We start from the raw sequence: 7,080 nt of genomic DNA, 5'->3' as shown, positions 1-7,080 counted from the left end.
AGCCTGGAGGAAGAAATGTGTGGTTATAGGTCCTGTGATTTTCCCTCCATCAGGGTCCTACTCACATCCCGCTCTGGTCCATCCTTTGGTTCCAGCCAGACTCAATCCACAGTGCCATCACTGGAGCACTGTGCAGAAACTGTCTTATTTCCCCAGAGGAGTTCTGCCTTCCAGGGCAGGATGCCCTTGTCTCCAGGCTGCAGTGTGGCTGCCCCTGGCTTACGTGCTCTTGGGGTTCCCTGTGCCCAAAGCCCCGCTGAAGCCCTGATTGCTCAGCAAGCTGCCTGGAGCCACTGCCCACAGCTCTGTGCCCAGGGCCATGGCAGGGGGTGCTCAGGGATGCCACTGCAGGTGCCCAGCCCCGCACACCCATCAGCCCCTCCAAGCAATCGTGTGGGGCAGAGGCAGCTGGGGAAGTCTGTGGGAGTATATTCCACCCCAGATGTAAAAGAGACACTGTCAGCCCCGTTCTGGGGGGCTGGGGAGAGCAGCAGGTGCCCAAATCTGTGAGAGGCACTGAGAAAGCTCATTTTGTTGTATTTAGGGAACATGTCTATTTTAATTTAAGGGATAAGCAGCAACGTCCTCAAACACAGTTATCTCCTGCGGTTTTTAGCAGCTTTCCAGGCTGCCCAGCTCTGCTCTGCAGTTGTCAGTCCCTCCTTGGTATGAAGCCCCTGGGCTTGAATTCTTTAGCATTAGCATTTGGCAGTCTGTTCTCTCATTCTGTGCTATATTGTCCCTACAAATGATTTGCTAATCTGCATCTGGTTTTGTTTTTATCCTAATAAAAGTGGGGATTATATGAAGATCTGTATCAAACAGGTTGTCTGTAAAATCAGGGGTGCTGCTCTCTGTGGTCTACAGTCTCAAATCCCACAAGATCAGCAGAAAAGCAGGGAGGGTTAGGCAGCATCTCCAAAAGAACTAGTTTGTTCTATCTGGTCTCCAAAAATTCAGTGGTGATTGGTCCCTGCCTTCTTCATGGAAGCAGGTAACTTCTGCAGACACTGGTTGGTGGGTTTGTGAACCATATGGCTGGGATAAATGTTGGTAATAATGGGTGGCAAACAGTCCTTGAGGAATGTTTCCCTCATGCTTACGGAAGAGTTGAACCCAGAATGGATAAGCACACCTCACTCAGGGAAGCAGAGCTCTGGTCTCCATGCAGACCTTAGCAAGCACTCCCAGGAGGGGAAACGGGTCCTGCACAGTTGGTTTGGTCTGTCCATGCAGGAGCTTCAGAGGATGCTTAAAAGGATGAACCCTTCATATACACTCTGCAGAGATGGTTCAGGTATGTTTTGCCAGTGCTAAAATGAGTAAATAGTGCTTTTGTCTGGTAACATTTTCTGCAGTCCATGGCCTGGAGCTGTAAGAATAGGAACCTCTTATTCAAGAGCCCAAGATAATTTTGAAAACTGAGCAACAGATGTCCCATTCAGGACACACACAAGGTTACTAGACAGTTTTATAAACATTTTTTCTGCTTTGCTTCGTCTTTGTTGCAATGCTCTGGGGCTCAGTTCAGTTACCTGAACACACCGGGGGTGAGGTGTGTGTCACAGGAGCCCACAGCAGCTCTGGGGGCTGGGAGCTCTGACAGGTGGAGCAGCCTCTGCAGGGTCACAGTGGGTGGACATGAGGGCCCTGTGATTGAGTGCTGGGGTTTTGTGTGCAGTTGCTGCTGTGCTTGGGCAATGTCTCCACTTCCACAAGTGAATCCAGAGTGTTTTGTGGTCTGTGGGATCTGGCAGTGCTCCTCTCACTATTCTGTACTGCAGCAGTGGCTTCAGATGGGCCCCCTGGAAGCCACAGATTTGTATGAAAGCAAAATCTGTTTTGTCCCTTGCACAAGTGCTTGATCCCTGAAGGCTACCACCATTGCTTTTGAGGGAAAATAACACCCCAGGGCAAAAAACATCAAGCCAGGCATCAAGGGGATGAATTGTTGACCCAGAACATGTCAAGTGTACTGATCACCCTGTAAGGCAGAGCTTGCTGTGGCCAGGGGAGTACAGTGCACTGCGGGGTGACAATCGCAGGGACAGTGCCCCAGTTCTAGGGGATCAGGCATGTGCTGGGAATGCTGCTTGGGAATTGCTGACACTTGCTTGACAAATGTCCTGAACAGGCAAATGACTTTGGCTGTGGGGAGCCCAGTGCCACCCTCGCTCCCTGCTCGCATGGCAGCAGCCTCTGCCAGGAGCTCTGCTCAAGGCTGGATGGGAGCAGACCTGATGTTCTTGGCACCACTGTGCTCACAAAGCCCAGGAGCCCACAGCTGGCCTCCCTGACTGACTCCTGTGCTCCTCGAACTCAGTCTGGATGTTGTTTTCATGGCAGCTGCCTTCAACAGTCCCTGTGGATTCCACCTTCCCACAGGAGACAGGATCTGCACAGGCTGTGGGATCAGAGGCCATGTTGAGCTGGCAGTAAAACCTCAGGTTGTGCAATTTTCCCATTTTTAATTGCAGACTCAGGAATTTGAACTTTCTTTGGGAAAGAAAGCAAATATCAGCTACAGATGTGAGCGTGCTCTTTGCTTCTTTGCTGTCCCTGTGCCCCTTCCTGTGCCTGGTTTCCAATCTGAAACGTGCTCAAATCTCTCCTCTTTCCTCTTGTTTGCCCGGTTTTACACCAGAAAACCATCACAAGCTCCCCTGGCTACTGACAGAGTCACAGGGCCACCAGCCAGTGGAGATGGCAGTGGCAGGACTGGGAGGTTGGTGCCAGGTTTGGAGATCGGGGCTGGGAGCCCAGCAGTGCTGTGCAGGCTGCACAGTTACAAGGTCGAGTGTTATGTCCTCTTCTGTTTGGAAATCTTTAATTGGAACCCAAAATAAAAACCCACGTGAAGGTTGTTTACAGTGTTTTGTAATAAAAATAAATTTGTTCTTAATTTTGTTTAAAGTGAAAAAAAAGTCTGCTCTTTCCCTGGCCTGCTCATTTTATCAAAATGTTGCCACTAAAATAGATTTTGTGGCTGTAACTCTCAGGATATCAGTGCTGTTGCTTTGCTGGTGTTAATGACTCACTCAATGCACAATAGAAAATGTACATGGATGCACAGGCTCTAAAACTATTAATTGGCAGAAGAGATAGAAATTGTAAACTGAGATCCCAAAATGTGTTTATACACAGCTCCCAGAGCTGGTTCAGAGCATGGCACTTGTTGGGCACTTGGTTCCCTTTAAAGATACCAAAAAGTTAGGCAGGAAAAGCTCCTGTTTACTCCAGGGCATTGTGAGGATGGATGAGAACAGTGCAGTTTAAAAGAAACTCCTGCTGGTAATGACTCTTGAATACCAGGGTATCTTCTGTCAAGATAAATAAAAAGCATCATCATCTTCACCTCTCTGAGGTGTTTCCCACGCTGAGGAGCTCTGATGCATCTCAGCTGTGTGTGCAGGGGTGGGTACAGAGGAAAGGTTTCCCAAAGGAGTGTTTTGCTGGCCCTGCAGGGTGTAAAACAGGTCACTGGTGTAACACCAGCACATCCTCTGGCCATCCTGCAGTCTGAGGTAAGCTTGTATCTGTGTCTTGTGCCTGCTGACCACAGCAAAACTCTTACCGTGCTTTGAGCTGCTGCACTCACCCTGGCATTGTTTGTGGGTACCCCAATATCACCAGGTAAAAGCCAATGCAAGGAGAGAATCAAAGGACATCTGGACCAGTTTTTGAGATGGGAAATTTTCAGGATGTATTTAGTCATGAGTTTGCTTGACAGTGGTGGTTTTCTGGCTGGGTCAGCTTTCAGACTTTCTCCCATTTTTCTCATAAAAGTTATTTGTGTTTTAAATGCTTTTGGCCACACCAAAACTAAAGACGTGGCACTTTTTGCCCTCAGTGTGTATAAACAGGAGAAATCAACTTTCAGGTACTACCAGACCATGGCAGATGCACAGGAGGCACGTACACTGGATTTATGTGTATCCACTGTCTCAGAGCAGGATCCAAGTGTGGCATTGCTCCACATCAAAAGGAAATCACAGTTTATAATATTCAACTGGTTACTATAACCCCCACCCACCCCAGGTTTAATATTAGAACTATTTTTCACGTTGAAAACTAAATAGTACAAAATATGGGCTTGCTGTAATTGTTGTTAGATTATGTGTCACCCTGATAAGATGTAACAAATATTTTCCTATACAGCAGGACCCGTTTCCCTGCGAGTAATGGATGGAGAAACTTCTCATAGTGTGTAGGCAATCGGTCGTAAAAACTTCTCTGAGAAGATTAATGCATCAAGTGCAACCTTTGTGGAAAATAGAAAGAAAAGAATTAAAATAATAGTTTGTTCTTTCACGTTTAATATTAATAACCAAACTTATTTGGTGGGAATGTTCCTTGCTGCCGGTGCCTTCCTGCTTCAAGGGGCAGCTTTGTGTCAAAAGTATTTCTACTTTTCCCAAAGATCTTTCAGCAGCACCTATTGTATATGGTGCAGTGATTCTTTCAACAGGACTATTTTTATCAGTAATATGAAAGACTTTTTTTCATGGGCAAAGCTTTGACACCAGTAAGTCTGCTGGATGTCACTTAATAGGCTAGATAAACATTGGCTCACCATTTAAAGTGGAAGGATTTTCCCTTTGTTCCACAGCTCTACGTCTTCCCTAGGCACTTAATGGCCATCAGAGAGGTGGCACCCTGGGGACAGGGCTCTCCTGGGGACAGGGTCCTACAGGGCTGGGGCAGGGCCTTGTTTGCTGTCCAGACAGGAAGGTGCAGGAGGGAAAAGCAGGGCCCTCCTAGGAGCAAAACCTGCAGGTAACAGCAGCCCCTCCTGAGCACCCTCTGCACCAAGTTTTGCCTGCTAAAAGGGTCCTTCCTCCTTTCTGGGGGTTCTTTGGGACCAGCTACTGTTCTGCTACTGACTTGGCAGATGTAAGGATGGTCTTACATAATGATGTAATGATTTTTTTGTTTTTTTTTAAATTGCTTAAGGTTTGGGAAAAACGATTTAAGTTTGATTGCTGCTGCTTTCCCCCCGTGTGTATTTTGAGATCTTGTTTTCTTCCTAAAGTACACTTGTACCTGCAGTCAGTCTCAAGTGACAGGTACCATCAGTCATGAAGTCTGCTGTGAAACCAGGGTCTGATGGAGCTGCTTTTTTGCAGTGTGTGGCACACAGTTCACTTCTTCCCAGGTCTTTGCTTGTGTCTGAGTTCTGTCAGGCTACCCAGCCCGAGTTTCACAGAGAATCGCTTGTTTTACTGTCGTGCGAACAGGTATTTCTCCCCAGATTTACAGAGCTTGAATTTTTATAAAGAATGTTGTGTAAACAAAGAAAGAACTGGTTTGCTAAAGCAGAAACAAGAGTTTCTGCCCCTTCTGCTGATAGTAAATGGGAACACTGGACTTAAGATTTCAGCATTCCAGGAGGCACCACCCTTCACTGCCCCGGTAGGTCTTTTGCAGCAGAGCGAACAGAGACAAATTTATCACTAAAAAGCCAATGCCATCAAATGTTGATTGGGCCTTTGAACTGCTCTGGCATTCAGAATTATTTAGGGCTTATTCAACTTCTTTCTAAATTGATCAGTTAGATATTTCAGAAAACTCAAAGAAAAATGGTACTTATATTCTTAAATAACTACATTCATCATTGCCAAGGACTTTGAAACTGCAACAAAAAAAAATGTTCAATTTTGATCATGCAGCAGCTTAATTCACTGTGTCTCTTTCTATGCTGCCATAGTACTAAAACAGAACGTGCCATCCAGCCACAGTAAAAAGAGATTTTAGAAGCACCGTGAAAATTATTCTGAGGGTGTAATTGCAATCTTTGTTCATTTGGAGTTAGTAAAACAGTGGATTTTTAGGTCTGAAAGCAGGAATGCTCCTTGGCCAAAAATATTCACAGATAAACCAGAAATCATTCATTAAATCTATCTGTCACTATTGTTTATTTGCAGATGCAGAGACAGGAGTAGATCGATTATTTAAAGTACAACAGCTAATTAGGGCTGCCTGACAAGAGTACTGAATTTTACTTTGAAGAATGGGACAGGTTTTTACATGACTGAGATGGTAGAAATGATCAAAACATTATTTAATCCAAACCACCCAGCTTCCTTCCAGCTATTTTTTTTTTTCTCCCCAGCAGGCTCTGCTGTCCAGTCCACAGTTACTGGAGCTGAAAAATCATTAGCAATTTCCACTAACAGCACTTCAGCACAAGGAAGAGACAAGCCTCTAGAGCATAAAGGGGTGAGGACAGAGATTTTTAGCAGTTGGACTCCTTCCCCAAGGAGATGATGACTGAGCTCCTGCATGTTTTAGAAGGCAGAATTCCGATTTAACAAGGGAGCTTTGTTACTTTTGATATGTATCAATTAACCCATGTAAATTATTTCATACAAATGTGCATGCTATGGCTTTGTGATAATTTTAGCTTCTTTTAACTACCACAGTCTCAGAAGAAAACCTCTTAGGAGAGCAAAATGAATAGCAGAGGTGGATTTCACCTTTAGGACCAGACCAAACCAAAGCAACAAATAACAACCTCCTCCTCACAAAGGTAATTGCCTGTGTCTGCCTAATTTGCCATTGCTGAGATTCTCCCCACATGAGGAACCAGTGACTTCCTGTGAAGGATTCATGGAAGGCAGAGTATGTTTGGTATTTGTGAGAAAGTGTCTCATTCAGTAACACAGATTAAAATTTTTGATGAGTTTAAAGTACTAATTGAAAACTCATCCTCATGGCTTTGCAGATGCTAAACATGACATTTAAAACTGGTCTCCTGTGACAAGCTATTTTTTCCCATCTTACCCTAAGAAATGTGTATTAAGGTAGTTTTACTTCCCTAAGGGTTCTAATAAGGAATGTGAGGTTAAGTCACTTGATAAGGCTTCTACATTTTTTCTCCAATACATCCATTTATGTGGTTACAGAGATTTATATTTCAATGTTACAAGGATCTAAATTGTTAATCATTTAACCTCAAAGTGCTATGAAACAACCAGGTATCCACGCTTCACAAAACAAGGAAGCACACTGGGAACATGAGACTAAGATGATGTTCATCCAAAGTCTGTGCAGAGCAGGATTTTAGTTTTAGTTAGAAAA

This window comes from Poecile atricapillus, chromosome 9 (assembly GCF_030490865.1).
Source record: "Poecile atricapillus isolate bPoeAtr1 chromosome 9, bPoeAtr1.hap1, whole genome shotgun sequence".
NCBI classification, from domain to species: domain Eukaryota; kingdom Metazoa; phylum Chordata; class Aves; order Passeriformes; family Paridae; genus Poecile; species Poecile atricapillus.
This window is presented reverse-complemented; position numbering follows the sequence as displayed.